Below are 17,275 nucleotides of genomic sequence, written 5' to 3'. Positions count from 1 at the left end.
AAGCTTGACTACTACCTAACACCATGCACAAAAACCAACTCAAAATGGATTAAAGAACTAGACATAAGACCTGAAACCATAAACTACATAGAAGGAAATATAGGCAAAACACTACATGATATGCACATCAAAGACATGTGTCTTTACAGACACATCACCCAAAGCAGTGATAGTGAAGGCAATGATAAACACCTGGGACTACATCAAATTAAAGAGCTTCTGCACAGCAAAAGAGACAATAACCAAAACAAAGAGAAACCCCACCAACTGGGAGAACACTTTTGCACGAACACTAATGATAAAGGACTGATCACAAAAATCTACAAAGAGCTGATGAGACTCAACAACAACAAAGAAAATAATCCAGTCAAAAAATGGGCAGAAGAGCTAAAAAGAAACTTCTCTGAGGAGGAAATGCAAATGTCCAACAGGCATATGAAAAAATGTTCAACATCACTTGTAATCAGGGAAATGCAAATCAAAACTACCATGAGATACCATCTTACACCAGTGAGACTGGCACATATTAAAAAAACTAGCAACAACAAGTGTTGGCGAGGGTGTGGAGAAAAAGGAACTCTTCTGCACTGTTGGTGGGAGTGCAAACTGGTCCAACCACTATGGAGAGCTGTGTGGAGATTTCTTGACCTACTAAACATAGAGCTTCCATATGATCCAGCAATTCCACTCCTAGGTATTTACCCAAAGAACACAGAAACATTAATTCCAAAGAGCACCTGCACCCCTATGTTTATAGCAGTACTGTTTACAATAGCTAAGCTTTGGAAACAGCCCAAATGCCCAAAAATAGATGACTGGATCAAGAAGATGTGGTACATATATATACACCATGGAATATTACTCAGCATTCAAAAAAGATAAACACATGCAATTTGCAGCAACATGGATGGAGCTGGAAGGGATCATGCTCAGCGAAATAAGCCAGAAAGAAAAAGAAAAATACTGGATGGTCTCACTCATAGCAGGAATCTAGAAAACTTAAATAAGGGACCACGAAAGAGAATAACTATAAGAAAGAAATATCAAAATCAAGAAACAACTATGAACCAGAGACACTCTGTGGGGGTGGGGGGTGGGGAAAGGAGGGAATTAGGATCAAAATAAGGGGGTTGCAATAGTATGGGGAATATAAAAATAAAATAAAATAAATAAATAAATAAATAAATAAATAAAGTAACTATATACTGTGAACAAAAAAAAAAAAAATACAAGTGTTGGTGAGGATGAGAAGAAAAGGACCCCTCATATACTTTTGGTAGGAATGCTATTTGCGGCTGCCAATATGGAAAACAGTATGGAGAACCCTCAAAATATTAAGGATAGAAATGTCCTATGATCCAGCTGTCCCTCTTCTGGGTATTTTTGCAGAGTAGGAAAACACTAATCCAAAGAAATATGAAGCCTATGTTCACACAACAGTTCACAATAACCAAGAGTTGGAAACAGCCTGCCGAAAAGAGAAGATAAATACGTGGTAATTATACACAATGAAATACTACTGAGGTATTGGGGGAAATTATGAAATTCTGCCATTTGCAATAACTTCAATACACCTGGATGGTATTGAGCTAATTGAATGAGTCATGAATAAAGACAAATAGTATATGACATCACTCATATCTAGTTGACAGGGAAAACAACAAAATATAAGAGTATGCAAACAAATTAGCAGCTGCCAGAATGGAGGGGTAAGGAATATAGTAAGTGGGACATGGAAATTACTTTTGGTGATGAACATGATGTAGTATATATATATGTTGGCATATGTCTGTACACCTATTTAATGTCATAAACAAAACTTAGCACAAATAAGACGAAAGGAAAAAGGGAATGCCTACAGACCTATCTCTGGAAAACCTCACATCCTGCTGCCCTGGAAATTGCAGGGCATGGAAAACAGCTCTGCCCCTTCCCTCAATCCACCAATGCCAGTGCCTTTAGTGCCGTGTACCTGCAGTTTCTACCAACAGTTCTTAACTAGACTCACTGCCAGATCCCACTGGAAGTTAAAGCTAATATTGGTGCTTCTGAAAACAGCCATTGGACTGCATGAGTCTTACAGAGATGAGGACTGGTAGAAAATCAGAGATAAGGACTCTTTGATTCAGTGCACGACTTGCACTTTGACTTGTCACTATCCTGACTTCCTAGGCACTGGCAGGCCCATGCAGTTACTGCATCAGAGGCCACAGCCTCAAGACTTGTCCATTCTGATTCTCAGAGTCACCATATTAGAAAATACTAGCATCCTATGAACACCTATATGCAAACAAATTCAACAATCTAAAAGAGATGGACAAATTCCTAGAATGATACAATCATCCAAAGCTGGACAAAGAAGAAATAGAACAACTAAACAGACCAATTACAAGCAGCAAAATTGAGGCAGTAATCAAAGTACTCCCCAAAAACAAAAGCTCAGGCCCAGACGACTTCACAAATGAATTCTACCAAACATTCAGCAGTGGATTAGTGCCTATCCTACACAAACTCTTTCAAAAAATTGGAAAAGAAGGAATACTACCAAATATGTTCTATGAAGCCAATATTACACTAATACCAAAACCAAACAAAGACAGCCCCAAAAAAAGAAAATTACAGGTCAATCTCCCTAATGAACACTGATGCAAAAATCCTCAACAAGGGCCTCCCCGGTGGTGCAGCGGTTGAGCACTGGGTTGCAAAGAAGCTGCCCGCAGCCTCTGCAGCGCCGGTTCGATCCCCGGCTGCTCCCCGGCCACCGGAGGAGGGTCCCACATGGCACGCCCGCTGCTCCCCTCAGCAGTGTACTTCCGTCCTTCTGCCTGCTCTGCTCCCCACTCTGGCTCTGGTGAATTCTCTCACCCTCCTGTGCTTCTGACTGTACCCAGTGCTTGTATAAATAAATAAAAATAAATCTAAAAAAAAAAAATCCTCAACAAAATCCTTGCCAACAGAATCCAACAATGCATCAAAAGGATAGTACACCATGATCAAGTGGGATTCATCCCAGGGGCACAAGGATGGTTCAACATATGAAAGTCGGTAAGTGTAATCCAACACATCAACAAAAAGAAAAATAAAAACCATATGATCATATCAATAGATGCTGAGAAAGCATTAGACAAAGTCCAACATCCATGTATGAGGAAGACCCTTGAAATTCTCGGGATAGAAGAAATGTACCTTAACATAATAAAAGCCATATACAACAAACCCACTGCCAACATTATTCTTAATGGTGAAAAGCTGAAGGCCAAGACCAGGTTGTCCTCTCTCACCACTGCTCTTCAATATAATACTGGAGATCCTAGCCAGGGCAATAAGACAAGAGAAAGATATACAAGGAATCCAAATAGTAAAAGAAGAAGTCAAACTATCACTATTTGCAGGCAATATGATAACTACTCAAAATAATCAACCAGTTCAGTAAAGTAGCAGGATACAAAATCAACACACAAAAATCAGTAGCCTTCTTATACACAAACAATCAATCAGAAGAAGAAATCAAGAAAACCATCCCTTTTATAATTGAAACCAAAAAAATCAAATACTTGGGAATAAACCTAATAAAAGAGGTGAAAGACCTATACAAAGAAAACTATAAAACACTGTTAAAAGAAATAGAAGAAGACACAAAGAAATGGAAAGACATCCCCTGCTCATGGATTGGAAGAATAAACATTATTAAAATGGCCGTCCTCCCAAAAGCAAGGTACAGATTCAATGCTATTCCAATAAAAATCCCAATGACATTCTTGAAAGAAATAGAATACTAATGAAATTCATATGGAACCACAAAAAACCACGAATAGCCAAAGCCCTGCTGATGAAAACAAAGGAGAAAGGAGGTATCACACTTCCAAACTTCAAGCTATACTACAAAGCTATAATAATTAAAACAGTTTGGTATTGGAACAAAAACAGAACCACAGACCAATGGAACCGAATAGAGAGCCCAGAAATAAAGCCGCACTTATATGAACAACTGATCTTCGACAAAGGAGCAAAGAATATGCAATGGAACACGGATAGTTTGTTCAATAAATGGTGCTGGGAAAACTGGACCACCACATGCAAAAAATGAAACTAGACCACTACCTCTCACCGTGCACAAAAATCAACTCAAAATGGATAAAAGAACTGGACATAAGACCTGAAACCATAAAATATATAGAAGAAAATATTGGTAAAACACTACAAAACATACATCTCAGAAACATCTTTAAAGACTCATCACCCAAAGCAGTGATAGTGAAGGCAAAGATAAACACCTGAGATTACATCAAACTGAAAAACTTCTGCACAGCAAAAGAGATATTAACCAAAACAGAGAGAAACCCCACTGATTGGGAAAAAATCTTTCCACTCCATTCAACTGATAAGGGACTGGTCACAAAGATATACAAAGAACTCACATGGCTCAACAAAAACAAAATAAACAATTCAGTCAAAAAATGGGCAGAAGAACTCAAAAGACATTTCTCCAAAGAGGAAATGCAAATGGCCAACAGGCATATGAAAAAATGTTCAACATCCCTGATAATCAGGGAAATGCAAATCAAAACCACACTGAGATACTGTTATAGGGCAGCCCCAATACAAAACGGGTTGCCTGACTGTGGGTCCACACCTGCGCGCTTAAAAGGACTTATAAATACTCTACTGCAGGCACACCCGAAAGGTTAATAAAAGGTTTATTTACAAGGGAAGGGCAAATGAGGAAATGTACAACTCAGGGACAAAAGTGGGAGACAAAATTTTAAATGCGTCCTACCCGATCTGCCAATCTGGAATCTCAAATGGCACTCTGAGAGCTGGCCGCAAGCCAGGAGCCATGAGGCCAGGAGGAGGGCAAGAGAGCGAGCGCCCCAAGGCCCACGTGTTTGGTTTTTATACCAAACCTGGCTGCTTAATTCCACCCTCAGGTCCCAGCCACCTTCCCTTTGGTGGTGATGGGATTTGTCTTTCCCAATGTCCTGATGGCTTTGGTCTGGAGTGGGGGTGGAATCCACAAAGCCTGCATGGGATTAGCTCAGGACATCCTTTCCCCCTAACAATACCACCTTACACTAGTAAGAATGGCACATATCAAAAAAAAACAAGCAGCAACAAATGTTGGCAAGGATGCAGTGAAAAAGGAACTCTCCTACATTGCTGGTGGAGGTACAAACTGGCCCAACCATTGTGGAAAGCTGTCTGGAGGTTCCTCAGTCTACTAAAATTGGAGCTACCATACGACCCAGCAATTCCACTACTAGGGATCTACCCAAAGGACACAAAAACAGTGATTCAAAGGAGCACCAGTATACCTATGTTTATTGCAGCACTATTTATAATAAGTAAAACCTGGAAACAACCCAAATGCCCAAAAATAGATGACAGGATCAAGAAGATGTAGTATATATACACAATGGAATATTATTAAGCAATCAAAAAAAAGATAAACTCATGCCATTCCCAGCAACATGGATGGAGCTAGAAGGAATTATGCTCAGTGAAATAAGCCAGAAGGAAAAAGAAAAATATCGGTTGGTTTCACTTATAACAGGAATATAGGGATATCAAATAAGACATCAGTGTAAAAATTAATAATAATAACAGTACAAAACACAACAAAGCAAAAACAGACAATTATAAACCAGAGACATCCTGCAGGGGAGGAGGAGGGAGAGGGATCAGAGGGAGGGAGGGGGGAGCACAGGGGACTGTGGTGATGGTGCACGGGTGCCTTGGGGAAGGAAATTCTATGGGGACTCAATCTGAGGGGGTGGTGGGAAGCAAATATTGTCTAAAAAATGTAAAAAAATAATAAATGTTAAAATTTTAAAAATCTGAAAAAAAAAAAGAAAATACTAGCATCTCTGCACAGAATAGACGAGATGTGCTGCAATGCAAGCCATTGGCCACACAGCCAACACAAGGCGAAGCCTTCACAGGCCTCAATATTGTTACGCTATTGATTCCTATGATCACCGCTGGAATTGGGTGGGCTGCCCACGGCAGAGGGGGCTCAAGTACCAGCACAGCAGACACGGTCCAGACCCAAGGTCTCGGAGAGTGTCTTCGGAGGCTGCAGCCAGGCTTGGCAGGATGGGGGACAGCGAGGAGAGGCTGTGAACAGCCAGGACCCCAACCTGGGATGGAAATGGCAGACAAGGGAGGACAGCATCAGGGCAGGGAGAGAGGCTCGGGCTTCCAGAAACCTCCCAGAATCTCATCTTGGAAGTTGGTCTCACCTCTTGCCGCAGAAACGATGGACACAGAACCCGGAAGCCAAAAGCCAGGAAGCCACTAAGCTGCGGGGCCCCGCCAAGAAGCCAAACACCGCTGCGCTCAGACCCCGCCCCCGCGTCAGGCCCCGCCCCCGCGTCAGGCCCCCCCCCGGTGACCCCGCCCCCGGTGACCCCGCCCCCGGTGACCCCGCCCCGGGCGCGCTGGGCGGGGCCTCGCCTGCGCCTCCTTCCGTTGCTCCCGGCTCCTCGCAGCGCCTGCTGCGCGCCGGGCTCAGGGCCCTGGGCCTGGGCCTCACGGAAGGTAAATGGCGGCGCTACACTGCAAGGCGGTGTCCAAAGTCTGGGGTCTGCGAAGCAAGGACGGAGGCGGCGCGGGAGCGCTGGGCACCGCAGCCGAGGAGACTTTTCCGTGCAACGGGAAGAAAGAGAAAGGACCGGAGGCCCCTCTGTGGTTTGGGTTTTGCTGTTGTTTTCCAGTCGCTTCGATGAGGCAGCCCCACGTGCCGTCTCCGTCCCTCTGGTTGTCCAGGACTCATGTGTTCAAATGAATAGAAGGAGTGTGACGAAGCTGTGGCGTCGAACTGGTCCGCGGAAAAAGGGAATTGAACAAGAAACTAACAGCCGGACTCTCTGCCTCGGGGCAGGTGCCTGAGAGAGCCTGACATGCATGGGGGAGCCTCTGAGCAATTCCTCGCTCTCCCATGTCCGTCCTGGGTGCCCTCCCACCGCTGTCCCCTGCGGAGCCCTCCCCCGGATGGGTGTTTCCTACAGCTCTAAGCTTCGGTCAACAGCCTGATTCTGGACGCGAGCCAGAAATGGGAGCAAGCGTTCATTCGGCTTCTGGAAATAGTCCCTCCGTTGTCCTTGAGCGCACTGTTACCCCATTCTCAGTCCCTGCGCAGTGGTCCTCGTTCCCCAACACTCCCCTATTAAGTGTGTGACTTAGATGTCACAGAAAAAAATCAAATCCTTCCTTTGGCCACAGTGATTGATCAGGAATGGGCATGTGACTGAACTGGAGATTGTAAAAAAAGAGGGGTCATTTGAAGAGAGTAGTGAGAGAAACACGTGTTTTAGCTGCATCTGAAGTTTGGGGGAACTAGCTATGAATTGGCCAGACAGAATATCTTACAATGAAGTCAACCCAGAACTTAGAGCCAAGAAATGGAGAGAAAATGAATCACCATGGCATCATCTGAACCCTAACATGTACCTTGAACCGGAAATGTGAACCTGCTACTTGATACCACCCTTAGTACCAGACTTTCTCAGATACCTGGCTGAAGAGTCTCTTTTTTGAGTGAGTTCAGTTGCATTTACAGTCATCCAAAAATTACCCCCAATGTAAGGGGACTTTCCATCCCTGGCGTCCTCTTGCATGCAAGGACACTAAACCTATATATAACCTTCTCAGTCGTTCAGGTCACCTTTCTACAAGAGGAATAAAGAAACCTCGTTAAAAGGATTGGAAAGATTAAAAGAGGCTCAGAGCCCCAGTTTTGAAAGGGTAAAAAGATAGCCAATAATAGTCACTACTGGGCACTTTTTTCTATTTAGTACAGTCTTCATTGCCAACCAAATGTGTAGACTAAGAGAAAGAGCCTCTGTTACTGACTCCATTATGGCTGGACATCATGCGATGTTCACTACCCATGCCCATTGGGCACATTAAAAGACCAGTGACTGCATAGCCTCTTGCCACGTGTGAGGAAAATACTGTTTTCCTAAAGCTCCCCAAATAATGGTGATTGATGATTTCTCATGTGTGAAAACAAAATTTCATTCCTTAAAATGTTGTGGTGTCTCCCAGGGGTTTACCCACATAAACCATCTACTATTTAAGAAACTCACCCTTACATCCTTTCTCAAGTCATTGGAGGCCCTGCTACCTTAAGCAACTCTCCCTCTTTCAATCTAACATCTTCACAGTGCCCTGACTCTGCTTTCCTCGGAACATCCAGCTAAATATTCTCCCACTTGGGAGTGAGTGTAGGACTGTACCTCATAGTTTCCTTGGGGTTCAGGAAAGTGAAAGCCATTAATAACCCCACTTTATGAAAATCCCAGATGTTCCTATTAAACAAAAGAGGACAATTAACTTTAGTTCCTTCTGGAGCCCCATTGGCAGGGAGTAGAAACAGCAATCTACAGCTTGATAACAGACTGCTTCAGATGAAGTTTGCCTAAAGCAAGGCCAAAATTCCACAGAGAAAAATTACCCGTCTTGTCATTTAGCCACCCCCACCCCCCCACGGTGAAGCACCTGCTAATCTTGCAATGATCAATTCCTTCCCTATAGATCATCTACATAAAGAAGGGAAAAGACCCCAAGTCTACTGAGATAGTTAAGGGGACAGCTTCTACAAGTCTGTGAACTGCCACTTGGCCTCTCTATTGAAGACCAAACGTGTCCTTTTGACCTCAGGAAAATAGCAGCCTAATTTTGACATTGATCCAGGGTCAATGGATGTTCTAGAAGAAAAGTCTCGAGAGAGTAAGTAGCCCCTTATCATTGCCTATGCCCCTTCTTTGCAATTGCAGATTAGGCCAAAATTCTCATTGTTAGCCCTTTGGAGACTGCCTCATGAAATCTGATACCCTTAGGCAGTAGAGAAATCCACAGTGCTTGAAACCGGCATCTGGGATGCACATACCCAGTCTGCATCAAGGTAACAGTCAATTCATTCATTTTGTTTTCGCTGACTTTAGGATCAGAGTGTGTTTGCGGTTGTATACATGCAGGTAGCCCATTCCCATTACATCCTACGTGTGGGCCGTGTCCCAAAATTGCAAAGCACTGTACACTATGACCCATCACTTTGAGCATGAGGTACTTGAAATTTTTTACAGAAAATGAGCCTGATCTCTGTAATAATTGTTAATAGGTACACTTCCCCTCTTTACATGACAGCTCTGTTAATTCCTTTGCTACAGTTCACTTTGTAGTTGTTCTCAGGGTGCAAATTCAGTATCTGAATTAGCCTGAATCATTCTTGCTCTGAATATAAGCATTGGGAACCAAATATAAATTGTCTTATAATCCCAGCCCAGTATCTTATCCCATTTATACTACTGTATCTGCCTTGCTTAGAAGTCCTCAGGTATATGGAAAACCTCCTGAAAGTGTGTTATGTACTCTGAGTTTCCTAGTTCTGTCTTTTATTTCAGTGGTTGACTGATTCACTATAATATTCTTGTTGTGAGAATTAAATTTAAATTGATGAATGGGGGCCTCCCCGGTGGCGCAGCGGTTGAGCGCTGGGTTGCGAAGCTGCCCGCGGCCTCTGCGGCGCCGGTTCGATCCCCGGCTGCTCTCTGGCCACCGGAGGAGGTCCCACATGGCGCGCAGATCTCTCCTGTGACCCACTGCTCCCCTCAGCAGTGTACTTCGGTCCTTCTGCCTGCTCTGCTCCCCGCTCTGGCTCTGGTGAATTCTCTCACCCTCCCGCGCTTCTGACTGTGCCCAGTGCATGTATAAAAACAAAAACAAACAAACAATAAATAAATAAATAAATAAAATATGCCTCTATAAAAAAAAACTAAATAAATAAATTGATGAATGGTCCATATTAAATATATTAACAAAAGCAGAAACTAAGTCTTTGTCGCACATAGGATTTGTTTCCTCTTTATGTCCAGTTGTCTGTACAGGAGCTTCTTGAGGCCTGTAGTCCAGATTTAGGAGAGAGTGAAGAGTCTATTGTGGAGCCAGAATGAAACATTTTGTGGGGAGCTTTTCTTCCAAATAAATGTGACCATTAGCAGTGGTGAGTCAGGTGGTTCTCAGAGTTCTTTCTCATTAGCATTCCTGATAACCCCCCACTGCCTTTAACTCTATGCCACTTTTCTTTCCTTTGGATGCTACACACATTTTGATGTTTTTCTTACCAGCTGCACCTCCATGCAGCCCCAAACAATTTTTACTTGATGACAGGGATATGGGTGAGGTAAAGGATCTGCTTGTCACCTTAACTCTACTTTTACTTCTGTGTATTGAATGGAGTGACCTAAAAAACCTTTGTGTTAGGAAGACATCAAAGACCTCAGTAATCCCGCCTTTTAAATTTAATGTTCACAACCTCATGGAAATAACCTTTAGTATAGGTTGAGTTAGTGATTAGTTCTAAAATAAGGGAAAGGAGGTGGGTGTCATTTCATTTATTTATTACTGAAGATTGTAACTTCTCTCTTGCTAGCAGACTCCCAGCTTTCAGGAACAAGCTGCCATATTGGAGTGACCCACATAACATGGACGTGGAACTGAGGTCTCCAGCTAACTCCAGCCCATAGAAAACAAGGAATTGAGGATCTCAGTCCATCATGCCTTGAGGAAATGAACCCTTCCAACAACTACTGAAGTGAACATTGAAGTGGAACCTTGATCCTTCCCCATTCAAACCTGCAAGAGACCCAAGACTCAGCTGACATCTTGACAAACTTGTAAGAGACCCTAAGCAGAGAACCTAGGTAAGTTTTGCCTGGATTCCTGACCCACAAAAACTGAGATAACATTATATTCTTTAACACACTAAATTTTGAGGTATTCATTCATTCCACAGCAGTAGATTATGAATACAACCTTAATTACTATTCCATTGGTGTAAGGTGTAGCATGGCTTTAGTACAGGCACCAAAGAGGGAAGCAAGCTCCTTGACAAGTTCCTGCACATGTTGTCTTCACACGCAAGACTGTCTCACACTTTCTTATTCTGGAATATATTATTGTGTTCCACAAAGCCCTGAGTAGCCTCGAGAAGCAGGATCTAGGTCCGGCGGTGTTGGATGGAATGAGTGACCAATGTGGAGTCATGAGTAGGGATGATGGTGTCATTCTTGCCCTCTGATTTTCATCCTTTCCCACTTACTCCACTATTGTAGTTTCCTTATTCTTTGATTCAGTTCCCCCACATTCTGAGTGACTCTGTTGAAAATCACTACAAGTGATGGCCAGGTGATCACTTGACCCGGCAATATTGCCATCAAACTAGACATTCCCCAAGGAAGATCTGAAGATATTCCCCAAGGAAGATCTCTTCACATTCATTCCCGTTGCTTGAGGGATTTTCACAAGCATGGAGATCTTGCTGTAGAATTCAAAATCTACCTTTCAGAAACTTAAAACCCCACACATCACAGATTTTGCAGCCATCACACATCTATTTTCTAGATTCTGCCCTCACCAACCCAGTTCCACAACAGCAAAGCTTATTCATACACAACTTCTCAGTGACAACCCACCTGTCAGATACTCTGGAATCAGCAACATTTTCTAAATGAAAGTAAGCTGCTATTTGTCAGAAAAGAAAATGAACACCCCTGATCTTTTCAGTGATGCAGTTTCCATACTAATTTATTAAGGTAAAGGAAAGGGAGAGGATGAACTGTTCTCCATTCTATTAGGGTAAGGTAAATAGTAGGGAACTTGGCCTAAATCACATATAACCTACAGAAGAGAAGGGCTGTCAGGAGTCGATGACATTTATTCTTCACTAGAAAGCTCTAAGTGAAGATTTTTCTCTATCACTAACCTCAAGGCCTACACACCCACACACATCCAATTCCACAACATTCTGGAGGCAACAAGGGATATCGTTGTCCACAACATTCTGGAGGCAACAAGGGAGATCGTTGACTTTATTATGCTAGAGTAACCCACCCTATAAATATTTATGGTGAAGAAGCAGATGAAAATACAGTTTAGGGCATGTTCTTCTGGACTTTTAGAGGTTTTTCTCACTTTTGAAAGACCTGTGGCGCGGGCCATGCTACTCATGCCGTCTGACAAAGGTCCAGACGGCAGTTTTCTGAAAATTCAGAAAACTCAATAGCTGGCTCCTGCTGCTTCCTTTCATTTGTTTGTGCCAGTTATTGAAACCATGGAAATTTTCTATAAGCTTTAAAATAACACAATGAGCGTTGGCATCAATGCCAGTTTCGATAATGCACACCTCTGTAGTTTGAAATAAATGTACCTTCCAACATGTTTGATAATGAAACGGTTTCCAATAATTCTCCACGTCCTTATGGAAACCCGGCCCTGGTCAGAGCTGTACTCTGGCAAGTGGCGCCCAACATGGGGTATGTACGGTAAATTTTCTCTCATTCAGGGACGGCTAAGATCTGCTCGTAGGTAGGGCACATACCCCCCTGAGAATAGCAGGAGAAGGGGAGCAGTAATCAGAGAAATTTTGAGAAGTCATGGGCCATAATGAGTCTAGGGAGAAAAGCTCTTTATTGACATTATTAAACATATGCTTGCAAAAAAAGGAATTAAGACGACATGTGCACAGTTAGCTAGCTTCTTAGGATTTGTAGAAACATGCTGCCCTTGGTTCCCTAGGGGTGGCAGCCTAGATACTAAAACATGGAGTAAAATAGGAAAAGAAATGAAACTATTACTCATCACGGGCCTGAAAACATGCCTGTGGAAGCATTTGTAATATGGGGACTTTTAAAAGATATGCTAGATCCCCGGCCAGAGCCACTATTTCTTGATAAAAGGTTAAAAGAAAGTTCTGATGCCACCTTGGACGAGACCACACCTTTACTTAATAAATCTGATTCAAAAGTGTTTGTGGCTAAAAAATTAAGCTCAAATAAAGATTCTAGTGAAACAGAAGATGAAAGGGAAAGTGATGCAGAAGGTGATGATGCAAAGAAAAAGAGATAAATTGACCCCAGAGGATGAAGTAACTCTTGAAGAAGAGGCAATTAAATACAATGACAGTAACTGGGATTGTTTAATTAATGCCTCAGCTCCAGATTTTGATGTAATTAATTTTATGCCAAAATATCACAAAGGGCCATGGAAGAAAGCATCTGCTAGTAAAAAAATTTTGCCTTCTGATGCCAGAGTAGGCTTTTCAGGGGCAGTACAGGAAGCCCTGCGAGACGGGGATTTCACTTTTAAGTGCTTCCCTGTTAAATTTGATGATGAATGGGATGATCCTCAGTGGGAGCCTCTCCCATATAAAATTCTAAAAAAAACATAAGACTGTTTCACCTCACCATGTACTATATAGTTGGTTGAGGCAGTTTCTAGCCGCTGGATGACTCCTTATGATTGGCATCAAACTGCCAGATCTTGTCTGCCAGCAGGAATATTCTTACTTTGGAAAGCAAAATATAAAGAATTGGCTGAACAACAAATTGCTCAAAACAAAAAGTTGGGACAATGGCTACAGTTTGTCCAGGAGAAGCCTTTAAAGATGTATCTCAACATTTAAAGTTTTGCTTTGCTTATGCAGGAAAACCTAAGGCCATTAAGACAGATAATGCACTTGCTTATACCTCCTCTGCCTTTAAAAAATTTTGTAATTCATTTAAAGTTAAAAGAGCTCATCAGACCTTAAAAACACAAATATCAAAACTATAAAAATCAAAATATAAATATAGCTCTGTACATCATATATTAAATCATGCTCTGTCATCAATTACTTAAACTGTGATTCTCATGCGGTCTCTCCAATCATGAGACACTGGGAATCTAAGGATCCAAGCCAAAATCACTGGAAAGATCTGCTATCGCGTTCCTGAAAAGGGCCCAACCCTTTACTAACCTGTGGGCGAGGCTATGCTTGTGTTGTTCCACAGGACGCTGAATCATCTGGATCCCTGATAGACTAATTCTACACCTTGGTTCCTCCTCTTCGCCTATTGCTACTTGAAGAGTCACAAGCCAGCCCTAATCCATCACCAGCTCCTGCTACAATGTGCAGAAACCCCCCTCCCTCTGTTCCATTGTCTGAAACCTTGCTTGCTGATTTAAATAGTGCTTGGAGTAATGTAGATAAATTTCGGGTTTTCTACCTTGGCATGAATTTATGTTTAAATCTAAAGGACTATAATATTTCTACTGCTCTGTGTTTGCAAGAAACAGATTGACAAAAAAATTGAAGCCCGGTTAAATGTTCTTAAAGAAACTGTTTTATATGTTGGCAGTCAGGTTCAACATCTTAAACCTCATTTGACCACTAATGTCACTCTCAGTACAAATGGATTTGTGTTACTCTCCACATGTACAATTCTTCCTCAGTCCCTTGGGACAATGTAAAAATCACCTTCTAGGAGTTTGGAATAATACTGATGTTTCTTGAGATTTAAGCTTCCTTCAAGAAAACATTAAAGAGATCAGCTTGGCCCAGGTCTCCTCCTCCTCTGCCTCAGAGGTTGCCAGCTTGTTCCTTGCTACATTACATTATACCACCAATACTGCATGGTTCCCTTTCCTCGTTAATATGGGAATATCGTTACTGATTATTTTCTCCCTTTCATTTTTATTTCCAGTCATCATCAAATTGTTAAGCAGAGGAATCAAACAAACTCATCTTGAATTAAAGACTTTACAACTGAAGGCCAAAAAAAACAGAAGAGGGGGCGATGGTGCGGGCCATGCTACTCATGCCGTCTGACAAAGGTCCGGGCATGGGGAGGATTTCTGAAAAGTCAGAAAACTCAATAGCTGGCTCCTGCTGCTGCTTTTAATTTGTTTTTGCCAGTTATTGAAACCATAGAAATTTTCTTTAAGCTTTAAAATAACACAATGAGCATTGGCATCAATGCCAGTTTCGGTAATGCATACCTCAGTAGTTTGAAAAAATGTACCTTCCAACATGATTGATAATGAAACGGTTTCCAGTAATTCTCCATGTCCTTACAGAAACCCAGCCCTGGTCAGAGCTGGACTGCGGCAGGCCTGAAAGTTTTTATTCTATCCATGAAAGTATCAAGACCCTAACATACAAAATATCTGCACAGAATCTAATAAAGGAGTCTAGGATCACACTAAGAACGCCACTGTCTGTCTCCCTACAATGCAATAATTACCTTTCAGAAGCCAAAGAGAAATGTCATGGAGCAGTGAACTAACCCCATCCTCTCCCTATACACAAGTCCTAAAACCCTAACTCATGCCCTCATGAAGCATAAAAAGAATATCCCAAGCACAGAGTTCAAGTTCATCACTTCAAGTTTATTTTTCCCCGTTAGTCGGATATTATCGAGGCCCTTGACCACACATACACATAATTGTTGAAAGTCTGATATGCCTAGGATTTACAGCCCCAAGATCTATTCTGTCTTCAGCTACTACTTCCTTCATATATTTTTATTTGTATGAAACCAGAAATAAAACCAACAGCATCTCTACCCTCCTTATCTCTTATAAGAATCCCTGTTCACCAATTATTAATAGGATGAGAGACCAGTACCAATGATCAGAAAGGATGAAAAAGAGGGAGGCAAGGGCATAGGATATCTCTGGAATCATGATGAAGAATTTAAAAATCTTTTAGCAATTTTTATTCCACAAATCACTTTAGGGCTATTGACCCCTAAATATTCTCATTCTCCTTCCTTCCAGCCACACAATGTCTCACCCTGCTGCTCCCTCTTTCTTCTCTCAGCCAATTCCCCTCTCTCCCTTGAAAATTATTGTCTCTATTTTACCAACATAAAATTCAGTTATGCTCTTTTGTACTTGCAGACCAAACTCATCTGATTTAGGGAGCAGGCTTCTCTTTAGCGTAACTCCTAATGAGCATAAGTCTACAAAGCAATCCAGCAGGGTTGTTTTTGAATCACATGTCTAATTGCATCTTTCATGAAATGTTTTATTTTTTCCCATCTAGTCTGTGACTTTTGCCCAAGTTCTTCTAAGATCTCTATAGTTATTATTTATTTTTTTCCAAAAATTTATTTATTTATTTATTTATTTATTTATTTATTTATTTATGCAAGTACTGGACATGGTCAGAAGCACTGGAGGGTGAGAGAATTCACCAGAGCCAGAGCAGGGAGTAGAATAGGCAGATGGACGAAGTACACTGCTGAGGGGAGCAGTGGGCAGCAGGAGAGGTCTGGGCACCATGTGCGACCCTTGTCCAGGGGCCGGGATTCGAACTGGTGCTCCAGGGGCCGCAGGCAGCTTCGCAAACCAGCGCTCAATCACTGCGCTACTGGGGAGGCTCTAGTTTTTTTTTTTTTTTTAAATTTATCTATGCATACATGAACTAGGGTACAGGCCATAGGGGCAGGAGGTGAGAGAATTCACCACAGACGGAGTGGGGAACAAAACAGGCAGATTGACTGAAATATACTGCTGAGGGGAGCAGCAGGCGAGTCAGGAGAGGTCTGCTGCGCCATGTGGGTAGCTCCCTGGAACTTGTGCTGCAGTCGCTGGGGATAGCTTCATAAGTTGCGTCTTATCCTTGGGCCAACAGGGAGGCCCACTATAGTTTTTAAAATACTATCAAGATAGTGGTATAAATGTATCTGATTTCTTCATCATTTCTTCATCTTCATGCTAGCTAATCATTTAATGGTTATAACCCTTACAACTTTGTTCTTTAGACTATAAACTGCTGAAATGAAGCCCTCTGTCATTTTCTTGGTTTGCTTCGTGTTCTCAGCCTGAGTCTTATAGTCTTGGCCACACCCACCTAATCATTTCCCTCCCACTTAGGAGGGCTTATCAGTAATGATAGAATCTTTCTGTGCTGCCCTTTAAATCCACCTCTTCACCAGACTTTACCCAAAAGAAAGCTACATGTCAAGGACAACCCTTCTCTCATTCCCTACCTTGATTGAAGGAGGAATCTGTTCAGAAAAATCTTTCCCACATCAGTTTGCATCTCTGGTATTTTTTTTTAGACCACATTGGTCCTGACTGCACCTACGGTCTGTATGACTCACAACAATAAAAGCATCCTTTAAAGTTTGAACAAGATAAATACCACCAAAAGATATCCAAGAGAGAAGGGTCTTATGAAAATGGTACATCAAATATATTCTTTACAAATCATCTGGTCATTAGCAAGAAAGGCAGAGACACTGATCCTGACAAATAGAAACCAAAGACACATGACAATGAATGTAAATGTGATTATGGACTAATGCATGATGGAGGTTGAGGGCCACAATGAAACATTTGGAACACTTTGAAAAATTACAAGAAAAAAAGATCACAAAGGACATTCATTCCTCAATAAATTGGCAAAAATGGAATATGAAAGAGAGATTAAAGTTTTATGACAATGTTA

The 17,275-nt window shown here is 42.0% G+C and overlaps 1 long non-coding RNA gene across 3 annotated transcripts in view; it reads left to right on the top strand.

Moving 5' to 3' along the window:
- Positions 1-17,275, top strand: part of LOC119232422 (uncharacterized) — a 102,583-nt gene that overhangs the window by 43,413 nt on the left and 41,895 nt on the right. For 2 of the 3 annotated variants that reach the window (XR_008549591.1, XR_008549590.1), the window contains exons 3-4: positions 8,536-8,730; positions 10,433-10,703. This is a non-coding gene — a long non-coding RNA (uncharacterized LOC119232422). Of the gene's footprint in view, positions 1-6,465; positions 7,537-8,535; positions 8,731-10,432; positions 10,704-17,275 lie in introns of those variants that run through there. The other variant, XR_005122075.2, reaches the window with a different exon arrangement.

The sequence above is a fragment of the Talpa occidentalis genome, unplaced genomic scaffold (genome assembly GCF_014898055.3).
Source record: "Talpa occidentalis isolate TD23 unplaced genomic scaffold, MPIMG_talOcc4v2.1 talOcc4.7, whole genome shotgun sequence".
NCBI lineage: Eukaryota > Metazoa > Chordata > Mammalia > Eulipotyphla > Talpidae > Talpa > Talpa occidentalis.
Note: the sequence above shows the minus strand (reverse complement) of the source record. Positions and strands in the feature narration are given on the sequence as shown.